Genomic DNA, 12671 nt, shown 5'->3' on the forward strand with positions numbered 1-12671 from the left:
GCAGAGGACTCAGGAGTATACAGACTAGATGGAAAAACACTGGAAAATGAAGTCTGGTATTATTTTTTAATATTAAAATAAAGTACTATCTTCAAGCAAGCATTGTCAAAGTGTCAACACTGATGATTGCCATTGACCTAACAATTATCAAGTAGTCTCTGTGCCTTGGAAAATTGCATTAGAGACATTGTTCTGATATAACTTTATTTTAAAATGATATCAATACTAAAAATACCTTCAAAACATAATTTTAAGCTTCTATTTTAAGTATGACAAAAAATTATACAAGTAAGTTAAAAGATTTGTTGAAGTCAGCATGATAAACTGAAATTTTCTAGAACTTAATTTAATGCTCTCTGTCCTAAGTTCTGACACATAAATCAACCATTAGTTCGAACACAAATAAAAATAGATTAGTTGTTGTCTAAACCAATGATGTGGTAGTTATTTTCAGCAGTTAATCTGACTTGAGAATTACACTTAAGGATGAGACCATCTATAAAAATATATCTTCACTCTTGTAGACCAGTCTAAGAGTCAGGAAGTCTATCCTTACTCCTTAGTATGACACTAACTGCTTCTGGATCTCACTTTCATCATTTGTGTAAAGAAGAGACTAAGCTGGACCAGAATTTCCAAAACTATTTTTTACAATATTCTAATAAGTCTCTGAGGAGTCAGGGGAAAAAATATTCTGCAGGAAGGGAAATATTCCTAAGATAAATTTATAAGTTATCACATGTTCTGTTCTTTTCTTTCCTTAGGATTTCAACCTGTGTTTTTGTTTTTGTTTTTATTTTTTAATATGTTTATTTTTATACGGTGACTAAGGATCAAACCCAGTGCTTCATACATGCTAATCGAGTGTTCTGCCAAGGAGCTACAGCTCGGACCTCCACAATGTGTTTAACATATTAAATTCAACATAATAGAACCAATTTAATTCTTTTAATTTAGTTTCTAATTTTTTTCATCATCCCCTCAGATTCATAATAGAGATGTGGCATGAGAGGAATAGATGAACTTTAGATAGGGCAAAGGGGAGGGAAGGGAAGGGAGGGGACATGGGGTAGGAAAGACAATGGAATGAGAAGGACATCATTACCCTAAGCACATGTATGAAAACACAAATGGTGTGACTCTACTTTGTGTTCAACCAGAGACATGAAAAATTGTGCTCTATTTGTGTCATATGAATTGAACTGCATTCTGCTGTCACATATAACTAATTAGAATAAGATTTTAAAATGTTAAAAATATTTTTCCAAGATACCTATTAACATCACACAGCATGCTCTTTTTCTCAGACTCAGTGTTAGGAAATGCTGCACCAGATGATACTAACAAGGTCCAACATGTAGTACTATTTTACCTACTTTTAAAAGACTTCCATTCTAGAATATGCTATGACAAATGGGAAAATACTTTTACTTTAGTGTGCTTCAATATCAAGAATCCTTTAATCCTTTTTTCACGTTTGATTTAATTTGCAATAGGCTTCAATATATGCACTTTTTCTTTTCGGTCCTAGATTAATATATTTTATGTGAAATATAGTTGAAATGCAATTAAGTACATAGAAAATTATACCTTCACATTGAGGTTTCATCTTGAAATAGGGAACTATTTGGATGTGGACCCATGAGTTATGTCAATGTCCACCAGATTAATTTATTTTCCCTTTTCTCTCTCACAAATACTCCAGAGCTTTTTATTCCCTTCCCCTATGTACCCATTCACACCAAAACACAAATAAAAACATCAAAAATACTCAATGCTAAATGTAAGCACAAATATCTATGCACGTGACTACAGAAGGAACTTTTATTCTTCCAAGGAGAGAAAATGGGGCTAGGGGAGGAATGTGGAGAGGAAAGGAGTGGAAAGAACCAGATTCACTTAAGTGGAAAGAAGAAGGACCTTTGACTCAGGACCAGGACAGAGTGAAGAGGACTCATGGCCTTAAATGTGGAGCACCCTGTGTAACCTGCAGGAGCAATGGAAGTTAATATTTCCCCTGAGCGGAGTGTGAACCACTTCAGAGGGATATAGAAAATGTCAATGAACTTTTGGTCTCTAAACAAGGTAGGACTACACAGAAGCACTGCAAATGCTGCCCCCATCACCACCACACACACACATCAATGATCCAGACTCAGGGTTCAAGACTCATGTCTGTACCTCTATGTGATTTGGGCACTTATCAACCTTTGAAGTTCTTTTCTAATTTGATTGAAGCTTAACAAGATCTCTCTAATCTCAAATATCTAAAAATCTAAAGGTCCTTCCAATGCTATTATTTCCAATCTAGAAGTATATCAATTTATGATATGAATTTATGTATATGAATTTATGTATTTGGGGAATTCATGCTCATTTAAATGTATTAGAAACATTTTTTATTTGTTCTAATTGGTTATACATGACAGTAGAATGCATTTTGATTCATTGTATACAAATGTAGCTCAACTTTTCCTTTCTCTGGTTGTACACGATGTAGATTCTCATCATGCATGCAGTCATACATGTACCTAAGGTAATGATGTCCATCTCATTCCACATCTTTCCTACCCCTAGGTCCCCTCCCCTTCCCACCCTCCTCTTTGCCCAATCCAAAGTTCCTTCATTCTTCTTTTGCTTTCCCCCTACTATGAATCATCCTCCTTATATCAGAGAAAACATTTGGCCTTTGTTTTTGGGGGATTGGCTTACTTCATGTAGTATGATATTCTCCAACCCCATCCATTTACCTGCAAATGTCATAATTTTATTCTCTTTTAATGCTGAGTAATATTCCATTGTGTATATATACCACAGTTTTTTTTTTATTCATTCATATATTGATGGGAATCAAGGTTGGTTCCATAGTCTAGCTACTGAGAATTGAGCTGCTATAAATAATTAATATTTATAGTGGCTGTGTCACTATAGTATGCTGATTTTAAGTGCTTTGGGTGTAGACTGAGGAGTGGATTAGCTGGGTCAGATGGTGGTTCCATTCCAAGTTTTCTAAGGAATCTCCATACTGCTTTCCAGAGTGGTTGCACCAATTTGCAGTCCCACCAGCAATGTTTGAGTGTACCTTTTTGCCCACATCCTCACCAACACTTATTGTTATTTGTGAACTTGATAATTGCCATTCTGACTTGAGCAAGATGAAATCTTAGAGTAGTTTTGATTTACATTTCTGCAATATCTAGAGATGCTGAACATTTTTTCATATTTTTTGTTGATCAATTGTATATACTCTTCTCAGAAGTGTCTGTTCAGTTCCTTAACCCATTTATTGATTGGGTATTTGTTTTTTTGGTGTTGATTTTTTTTTACTTCTTTATATATCCTGGTAATTAGTGCTCTATCTGATATGCATGTGATGAAGATTTTCTCCCACTCTGTAGGCTGTCTCTTCACATTGTTGATTGTTTCTTTTGCTGAGAAGAAGCTTTTTAGTTTGAATCCATCTCATTTATTGATTTTTTTATTTTATTTATTTCACTTTAGGAGTTTTGTTAAGGAAGTCAGTGACTAATTTGACATGATGAAGATTTGGGACTACTTTTTTATTTTTCTATTAAGTGTAGGGACTCTGGTCTAATTCCTAGGTCCTTAATCCACTTTGAGTTGAGTGATAAACATTTTTTTTTAATTTATAATCAACCTCTGTGTTTTACACCTCTACTTCTATTATGGAGGGAAACCAAGAGAGTCTTTGGACATAATTGTCAAAGTAAAAACTCAGAGAATTCGAGGATAAGGCATATAACATTGACAAATAAGTCATCCTCAAGTTGAGTAGAAAAAGAGATGACTGCTCTCATGGTGTAGTTCTCCAGTGCTAGGTTTAACTATTGTCTGGTCTATTTCATAACTTTGTAGGAACAGAGATTGACTTGTAGATTTTTGACCAGTGGAGATGAGAATATTTTCTTTCCTATGGAAAAATACAATAAATATTACAGTTTATGACCCTATTGGACATTAATGAGTTTTATATCTAATATAGCAATCTTGTCTTAATATTACTTCTCAAATGCTCCTTGAATTAGTTTTGATATACTACCTATACCTTCATTAATTACTGCATTGAATAAAATATTGACCTCAGTCACATGGTATTTGCATGACAGTCATGATTTTACCATCATGAAATTATACTTTATCAGAATTGTTTTCCACATTAGACCCCCTTATCATTTTTATATCAAAGGAAGTAGATTAAAAGGAAGAGCAAGCACATGTAGACATTAAAAAATTGGTTACAATGGAGAAGAAAGATAATTTCAACCTTCTTGCCTCAGGATTGGAAAGAAGTGAATCAATTTTCTGTCAACAAGATGTAATCCATTATCCCATAGATCTTCTGTCTTGGGGACTGTCACCAGCTTTGGACAAGAAATCAGTATAATTACAAGACACATCCCACACAGAAGGTCCTACACTAGGAGCTTAATGTTCTGAAGCTGCCATCTTAAAATTCTTAATATAATATCTTTAAATTTGTCTTTTGTTTAAGTGAACTAAGATGGAGCATATGTCAGGACCTTGGAGCCTCAGCTCACATTCAATCCTATTCTTACTGCTTCTTTATGTCTTCAGGAAGAGTCATCTGCATCCCTTGCCCTGTCCAGTGACCACTGCCACCTTCACCAGCAGCAGGAGCCTGGGCATAAGCACAGGAGGAGTCAGGGTTGGGTACCCACTCTCCATGTGCTAGACTCAGGACAGGTCCAGGTGCCAGTAATGGAAACACCCACCCTGAGAGCCTCTCTATGTTTAAGGAAGTGTGTCGTTAAATAGGAAAAAAACATAATATCAGGTTGAGAGAAAGAGACTGCAGCAGAGAGTAGAAAGCAATAATTTTTACATTTTGAAACAGGATCTCCTCATTTTCATTTTGAATTGGGTTGGATCACACAATTATGTAGCTGGTCTTGAAGGGGGGCAATGAGTGAGGATTCTTAATGTCACGCTGATTGTTGTTCAATCCCCACATACAGGAAGTGGCCACTGCAAATATACCAAGCCAATTTATTGTTGATCTTCACATCTTTATTTTATTGTCATCATCTTAATGATATATACTTAGAGAATAAAATAATCCTAACAACACTGCATGGGTTATTTAAAGATCTTGTAATAATTATGATGACTGTAAAGATTACTAGTCTCTATTATTTCATCTAAAGAAAGAAATCATTTGGATATTCTCTTTGACTAGAATTTACACACTAAAAAATGAAATAAACAAAAATTCCCCATGCTCTCTCTCCTTTAAATCCAAACTCATAAAAGCTAAGTTAGGGAGACCTTAAATTTGTTTTTCTGAGATTTTCACCGATGCTTACCACTGTATGGATTTCATATTATGAAATTATCTGGAAACAAAGAAACCTCTACCTTCAGATCACTTCAGTAAGTACAAAGAAAGAGAACCTGCAGTGCAAGTCATTTTGCAATGCATAAAAATAGTAAATGTACTAAGTCATGAGTGCTATACTTAAGAAGCTTAAAGGAGATGAGGATACTACAATACAATATACAAGTGCTGGAACATATTGATGTCCTATTAAAAAACATATTACTGTAAAACCCTGTAGAATAAACACTACATAAATAGACATACAAGTAGAATATGTTACCTTGTATGCCTTCACAGCAAAAACTTCTGATGTATTTCACCATTAGGTAAATATTACATATCACATATTACATATATACAACCCAAAGCACATTTAATGTAATATAAACTTAGTTTTCCAAGTTCTTTCCTTGTCAGATTTGCATTACTGGCTAAAACATCTAAAACTGCCAAGTAAGGAAAAAGTCCAATGAAATTTCTGAACTGCCTCCCATGGCTGACTGGAGACTTAATAGTGGTGAACATCATCCTTTTTGAGCCTGTCTTGGGGAGCTTTTTACTGAGAGGAAGACTGAAGTTTATCAGGGGTCATCTGGCAGGAGAGATTTTTATTAGAGTTTTGAGAAACCTCTGAAATATTCTGCCTTCACCTTTCCAGCCTTGTAGAACAGAAGACTGCAGATCTCATAGCTAATATTCAAACTGAAATTGGACCACGTAGATATGAGAAATCAACTTGACAGCAAAGGTTATCCATCTTCCTACACTTGCTTCTCCTACTGCCATCTCAATTCCATAGGTGCTTTTGTTTTATATTTCACTTTTTGGAATAAGAAAAAAAGAAGTTTCTATGCATCTTTGGCATTTCGCCCCTATGACAGGCCTCTACAAGTCCAGCTATGATTCTTGGGCATCTCTCAGATGTAGACAAATAAGTTCATAAGCAAAACTATAAAAATAAAAAATTTTATTTAGCCTTGAAAACGTTATAGCATGAGCTATCACAACTTTATTTATTTCTTATTACGGGGATTAAACCCAAAGATGCTTTACTACTGAGCCACATTCTCTGCCCTTTTTAATTTTTCATTTTGAGACAGGATCTGAGTTGCTTAGGGTCTCACTAAATTGCTGAGGCCAACCAGAAACTTATGATACTCCTGCCTCCACCTCCTTAGTTGCTGGGATTCCAAGCATGCCCCATCAAGCCCAGCCACACAGCTTTATTGTAAACTGAACTTTTCTTTTAATCTTTGCATTCATAATATTTTTCTGAATATTTAAGTCTATTCTAAAAAATATTCCTAGAAAAGGCAGAGAAAATGTTAAACTAAAACATCCCCCCAATTGTAGCTGTATGTATGGAAGACAAATATAGGTGATATTGTGAGGCCTTCTTTTATTATAATTAGTGAAAACAGGAAAAAAAATGTTAATCATATTGTGGCAGTAATTCCAGCGACAGTACAATCTTATATAACCTAAAACTAAGCTGCAAAATCCGACCTTATCAAACACTATTTGAGTAATGTTTTTTAACTTATTCAATGCTTACATTTTCAGTTTCTTGTCTGTGAGATGAAGGAGATACCAGTACAACCAGGCCTCCTCTCCAGAGCTGCAAGAAGCTGAAATAAAAGTCTCTGTGTGGAAATGCTTGAAATTGCAAGATGCCATCCAAATGAGAGGATGTTTTATCATATAGATGTAGAATGTTGAAATAGAGAGCATGTAAAGGCTCTTTTATTTGAACAAGCAGCTTCTATACTGTCTATGGGGATTAATTATAGACTTTCCACATTTCCAAAATATTCACAGATTTATTTAAATAGTGAGATTCAAAACTGAGTGAAATATAGTGAGTTGATCAAAAATCCAAAATAATCTCCAACTTTTCTTAATACTTGCTGTGTCAGGCTCACATCCATGCTTTTGATGCAAACATGCACAGTGAGATAAATTCCTGTGATCATGAAGTAATATTGCCAAAGCTATTAAATCACTATTTCCCTACTCCAGAGGGAATACCAGATATGGCTATACCAGAAATTTTAAAACACTTTCTCTTGTCATATAGCACCACATGAGCTACCCCTGAACACTTGCCAGATAGCCCCTAAACAAAGGATATTAATAATAAAAGCAAGCTACATCATCAATTGCTTACCCTGTTCATTTACTATATGCATCATCTCAATTAATCCTTGCAATAACAACATGGTGTTCATGTTGTGGTTATCTCTATGGTACAATGGCAAAACTAAGGCAGGGAGAATCTGAAAAATAGATCTAAGGTCACACCAATGGTGAAGGTGGGTTTAAACCTCAGGAAATCTTGTTCACCTCTGTTCTACTACACCACCACCATCACTTTAATTCTATGCTATGGAATGTTGTGACATTTTTGCTATTGCTATTGTTTTGAGCAGTTACCACTTTTTAAGTGATTTGCCCTGCTTCATAAATGATACTGAGTACTTTAACTCATTATATAGGATATAGGCATACATTTTTAAAGCAGGTCTACAATTCCTCTGTTGTGAAATAAGGAAACTGAGGTTCAGAAAATTTGTGCAGTTTGCTCAAGATCACAGAGGAGGTGGCTAAGGTAGCTTAGATAGAACTTTAACCTATCTATGTTCTCTGATCTTTCAGCAATGTTATGGTCAATCTCCATAATCCTTTTCACAGGGTACCTGTGATATTTTCTGTTACAGGCTGTCTTCTGAGTCTAACTTATCCCTTCTAACTACTGGGAATAAGACGATTCCAACCATCCTCCCTGGATTGTATATACACCAAAACGGGTCCAAACTACCGTGCTCTTCGTGTTCTTTATTGAAGTCAGGCAAACAAATTCAACTAACACAGACACCATTTCCTGCTCCATTCACACACACAAAGATGATTTATGAAGAAGTTAGAATTAAAATGGATGAAGGTCTTTACTCGTGAATGAAGTTTTTTATATTGCTTTCTAGGCTTGTAATATAATCAGTTGACTCCTGTGAGCTTGTTAAAGGACCTTGTGCATCAAAAGTAAAATGCATTTTGCATTTGTGAAATGTTCTGTTAAAACTGAAAACAAACACTTAAGAATAAGAATTACAGCAGTTCTTAAATATTATCGATTAGATTGGGAAAGTAGGAGCAGAAAGCCTGAGCTTGTGATGTGTTAGCATTAGCTTTATTCTGTCTTTTCTTCTGCCAGCTGCTACAGTGAAGACTGGGAAAGGACAGAATGCCTGTCTTCCTGGCTCCTGAGGAGAAACAAAGCTTATGATAGTAGGCCGCGTCACAAAGTAACAACCCCATCCTATACATCATCAATATGCGAGTAGGAAGATTTTTGTTGGCTAAAAGCATTCTGCTAGTTCAAGGAAGATGCTTGGGAAGGATTAAGCATGTATCCCAAAGTTATTTTAAAAAAAAAAAAAAGCTACCTTAATCTCATGATATCAGTTAAAATTTTTTAGAGGAATCAAGGAACAGATAGTAAAAACAGAAGCTGGTCTACTTCAATAGAAGATCATATGAAACTAAGCTAAGCAAATTTATTCACCATGGTGGAAAGATTGTTTTTGTTTTAGATACCTGACAGTATCTGTTGGTATACTATGACAGTAAGTACGTCACCTTACTGGCTATGGTTTCTTCTTCTATGGCTCTGTCTACTGCAGACTGAAATTGTCACTTTACTTAGCTAACTGCTAAATCACAAGCAATAAAGGAGCTGGTTGTTGTTTTAATTGTACTAATAAGAGAAGAACTATGAAGGGAGATTCATGCTTCACTCTATTTGCCTTACATTTTGGGATCCAGTGTTCTGATTTATAGTGTAACTTATGCTGCATCAAGACTCAGAGCTAAATTATAAAGTCAGTTTTCAGCTTCAACAAATCCTCTCTAGGTCCTGCTGTGCTTCCCTTAATGGCAGGGACTGGTGGCTTCCATCTGTAAGGAAGCATGTTTTGCATATGAACTACCACAGGGCACAAGACAACAGCACAGAGAAGAACTGCAATTCCACAATTCCTTTCCCTTTTGTGTGTGCGATTGTTTTTGTTTCCCCTAAACACTGAGGAATGGAAATCAGGGAGTGCTTAGGAAAAAAATCTTGTTTTAGTGTGCAATTGGAAGAATAATTATTTGATGTTTTGTATGCACACACTTGTAAAGCAAAACACTATTTCTTAATATAAATACAGCAGCAGGCTTTAAGATCTGAACTAATCTTGCTTCAGAATGTCACCCTAAGAGACAGAGGGTTTCTTAGATGCTGATTTATTCAGTACCCTTATTCTCTTATTGTAGGTTTGTTTAGCCTGATGTGAACATAAGTTCAACCTAGCTAGAGGAGAGTCCACTGAGAATACATAAGTATTTCAATTTTACCTCAAATTAAAATGGGGGAGGAAGTCACACTCCCATGAGGCGGGGGCGGGGGGTGGGGAGGCTGAGTTATTGTTCTTTACATTGGCCTAAAGGTAGAACAATATTTTCTTTATATTCTGTTTCTCTAAACTGAATTCAATCTTCTTTCTACTGAGCAAAGTAACAGAAACAGTAATAACTTACTGCCACCTACAGATGGGAGATACATCTTTGAAAGCATCTGCTAGAAGCAAGAAAGATGAACATGAAGCTCACCCTAAAGCCCACAGGTCAGAGAGCATAAATCTTATAGGAGTTCCATGTGAGAAATACTTTCCTACCATCAGTAATCAGATTGTGCTTGTAGCTTCTGAGATTTAAATGAATTTAGGACTAGTGAGAAAGCAGATTCTCCAATAGTATATTCAAGTAATTTTCTTCTCATTATAGTCTCTTTCTAATGGCAGTGAGCTTTCATTTACTACAGTCTAAGTTTTAAGTAGAGGATGAAAACCCATAGTTAAGACTCGTGCCAGCCAACCTTTGTGATATTCTCACATCAGTAAGGCCACCTCTTAGCCCTGTGAGCAGGCTGCAGTAGGAGCATAAAGCAATGCTATGTTTATGTAATGATTTTTTTTCTTTTTTTTGGGTGGGGGAGGTGTGCTGGGGTGGGGGAGACCTAGTGGCACTTTACCACCCAGCCACATTCCCACCCCTTTTCTGTTTTTGATTCGAGATAGGATCTCACTAAATTGTATAGGGCCTCTCTAAATTGTTGAGACTGGCCTTGAACTTGTGATCCTACTGCCTTGTCTCTGGAACCCCTGGGATTATAGGCATGCACCACTGCGTCCTATTGTTATGATTTCTTAAAGTCATATACCAGCAACTTTTCTTGGCTCATCTCTAAAGCATCTCAGATCCCTCTCCTACATCATTCAGTGTGCAATTAACTGGACATTTCTTTTAACTTGTGTACAGTATCCTTGCATTTACTCTTCAGTCCACTTAATCCTTTACTTTCTTTTATAAGAGATCATATAACTTTGCTATACTGCTTAGGGTTCTTGCTTTTTCAAACAAGCTTGGAAAATGTTAACAGGTTATATAGGATAATATTTTTTGAATGTTGGTATCCTCCCCAAAATTTATATGTTTGAACCAAATACTCAACATGAATGTATTAACGTGTGCAAGCTTCAGAAGGCAATTAGGCCTTGAGGTATTTGTCCTCTGTGTGTAGGGTCTGTACCAAGCTCAGGAAGTACAGCAGTGAACAAGACAACTTCCTGCTTCAGGTACCCTTCCCTCATAAGAGGCTTACAGGGAGCTTATTTGTTCCTTCCTCCATCTTTGAAGCAGAGAACAAACCCTCAGGATTCACCAGACATCTGCTGGCACCTTGATCTTAGACTTAGCCTCCATCCAGACTGTGAGCAGTAAATTCCTTGTTTGTAAATTACAACGTCTAAACTATTTTGATAAAGCAGTAGGAACAAACTATGACAGAGATCATCTAAGAAGATGTAAAAGATAATGGCTAAGAACAGAAATACACACAACAGCTGATTGAATTTGGACCAAGTTATTAAATTTCCTGCTTAGATTATTTTCTTTTGTAAAATGAAAATGTTAACACTAGATACCTTGTATGGCTTCTACCTGGATTAAATGAATTGACATATCTAAACTGCCCAGCATAATGCTGGACACATGGAAAGCACTCAATAAATATATGCTACAATTTTATTAACATCTAATCCAAACTGACAAAAACTGATGCTGAGAGATAAATTTCTTGCTTTGTCTTATGCTCACAATATATATGCACATAAGCTTAATAAGGAACATCTTAGTAACAAAAATTTTCGGTGGTTGTTTTTGGCACTGGGTATTGAAAAGGACCTTGTATGTGGTAAGCACATTCTCTACCACTGAGCTATATCCCCAGCCCCCTAGCAAAAAAAATTTTTAATGTTAAATTTTTTAAATTTTGTCTCTTTATTAAGTCATCATAATACCATTTATATGTAAAACAATTTAAAATCAGGACAAAGCAGCATTGTAAGAGATTTATCTTCATTGTATTTACCACTTATAACACTCCTACAAGTAAATCCCTATAGTTTAAGAGATGAAGAAAGCTTGGAATACCTGCTCATGGCCAGCATGTTCCAGCCTTGGAATCTCATTACATGTTTGCATAACTTCGAAACAGATTCTTCAACTGAAGCACATTGTTTCTTTCCAAATTGTAGATCGACAGGAAATTAGTTCAATTAGAAGCATACTTTTCTTGGCTTCACACTATGTCTTGCTTTACCTCTAAGGACTATGCAAGGTCCTTTTTTTTCTAATGTAATATTGACGTTCCTCCAAACTTCTCTTGTTATACCCTTCTTTCTCTCCACAGATGATCCCATCCATTCCTGAAACTTCAAATGCCACTTATCTGCTATAACCCACTTCAATTACTCTTATAGTATAAGCCAAAATCCAACTTCAGTTGTATGGCTCAAAGGCAAATAAGCAGTCTTCCCTCTTTCAGGGACCGTAGCATCATCTTTCTATTTAACCAAGGCAAAAGTTTAAGAGTAACTCTAGATCACCTCTCTTTTTCTCACCCCCGCTGCAATCCAGGAGAAGGTTTATTTCATTCAACATTCATAACATATTGAAAATCTACACCCTTTTCTTCACACTTCTGCCAGGAACCAAGTTCAGATCACCATCTTCTCTTATGTCAGCTACTACAAGAGCTACTAACTCGTCTTCCTGACTCTCAGTTTGTCCCCTATGGTACATTCTACATATAGCTGCCAAAATGGCTTTTAAACCTATAATTCAAAGAGCAGTTTCTCTTCTTTTGAGCCCTCTTAAATGGCTTCGAAATATAGTTAAGAACAACTATCAATTCCTTATCCTGTCCTGTAAA

The 12671-nt window shown here is 35.9% G+C and overlaps 1 protein-coding gene across 3 annotated transcripts in view; it reads left to right on the forward strand.

Moving 5' to 3' along the window:
* Window positions 1–12671, forward strand: part of Eys (EGF-like photoreceptor maintenance factor) — a 1135848-nt gene that overhangs the window by 921665 nt on the left and 201512 nt on the right. The gene's annotated exons all lie outside the window — the stretch shown is intronic.

Source organism: Ictidomys tridecemlineatus, chromosome 8 (genome assembly GCF_052094955.1).
Source record: "Ictidomys tridecemlineatus isolate mIctTri1 chromosome 8, mIctTri1.hap1, whole genome shotgun sequence".
In the NCBI taxonomy this organism is placed as follows: Eukaryota; Metazoa; Chordata; class Mammalia; order Rodentia; family Sciuridae; genus Ictidomys; species Ictidomys tridecemlineatus.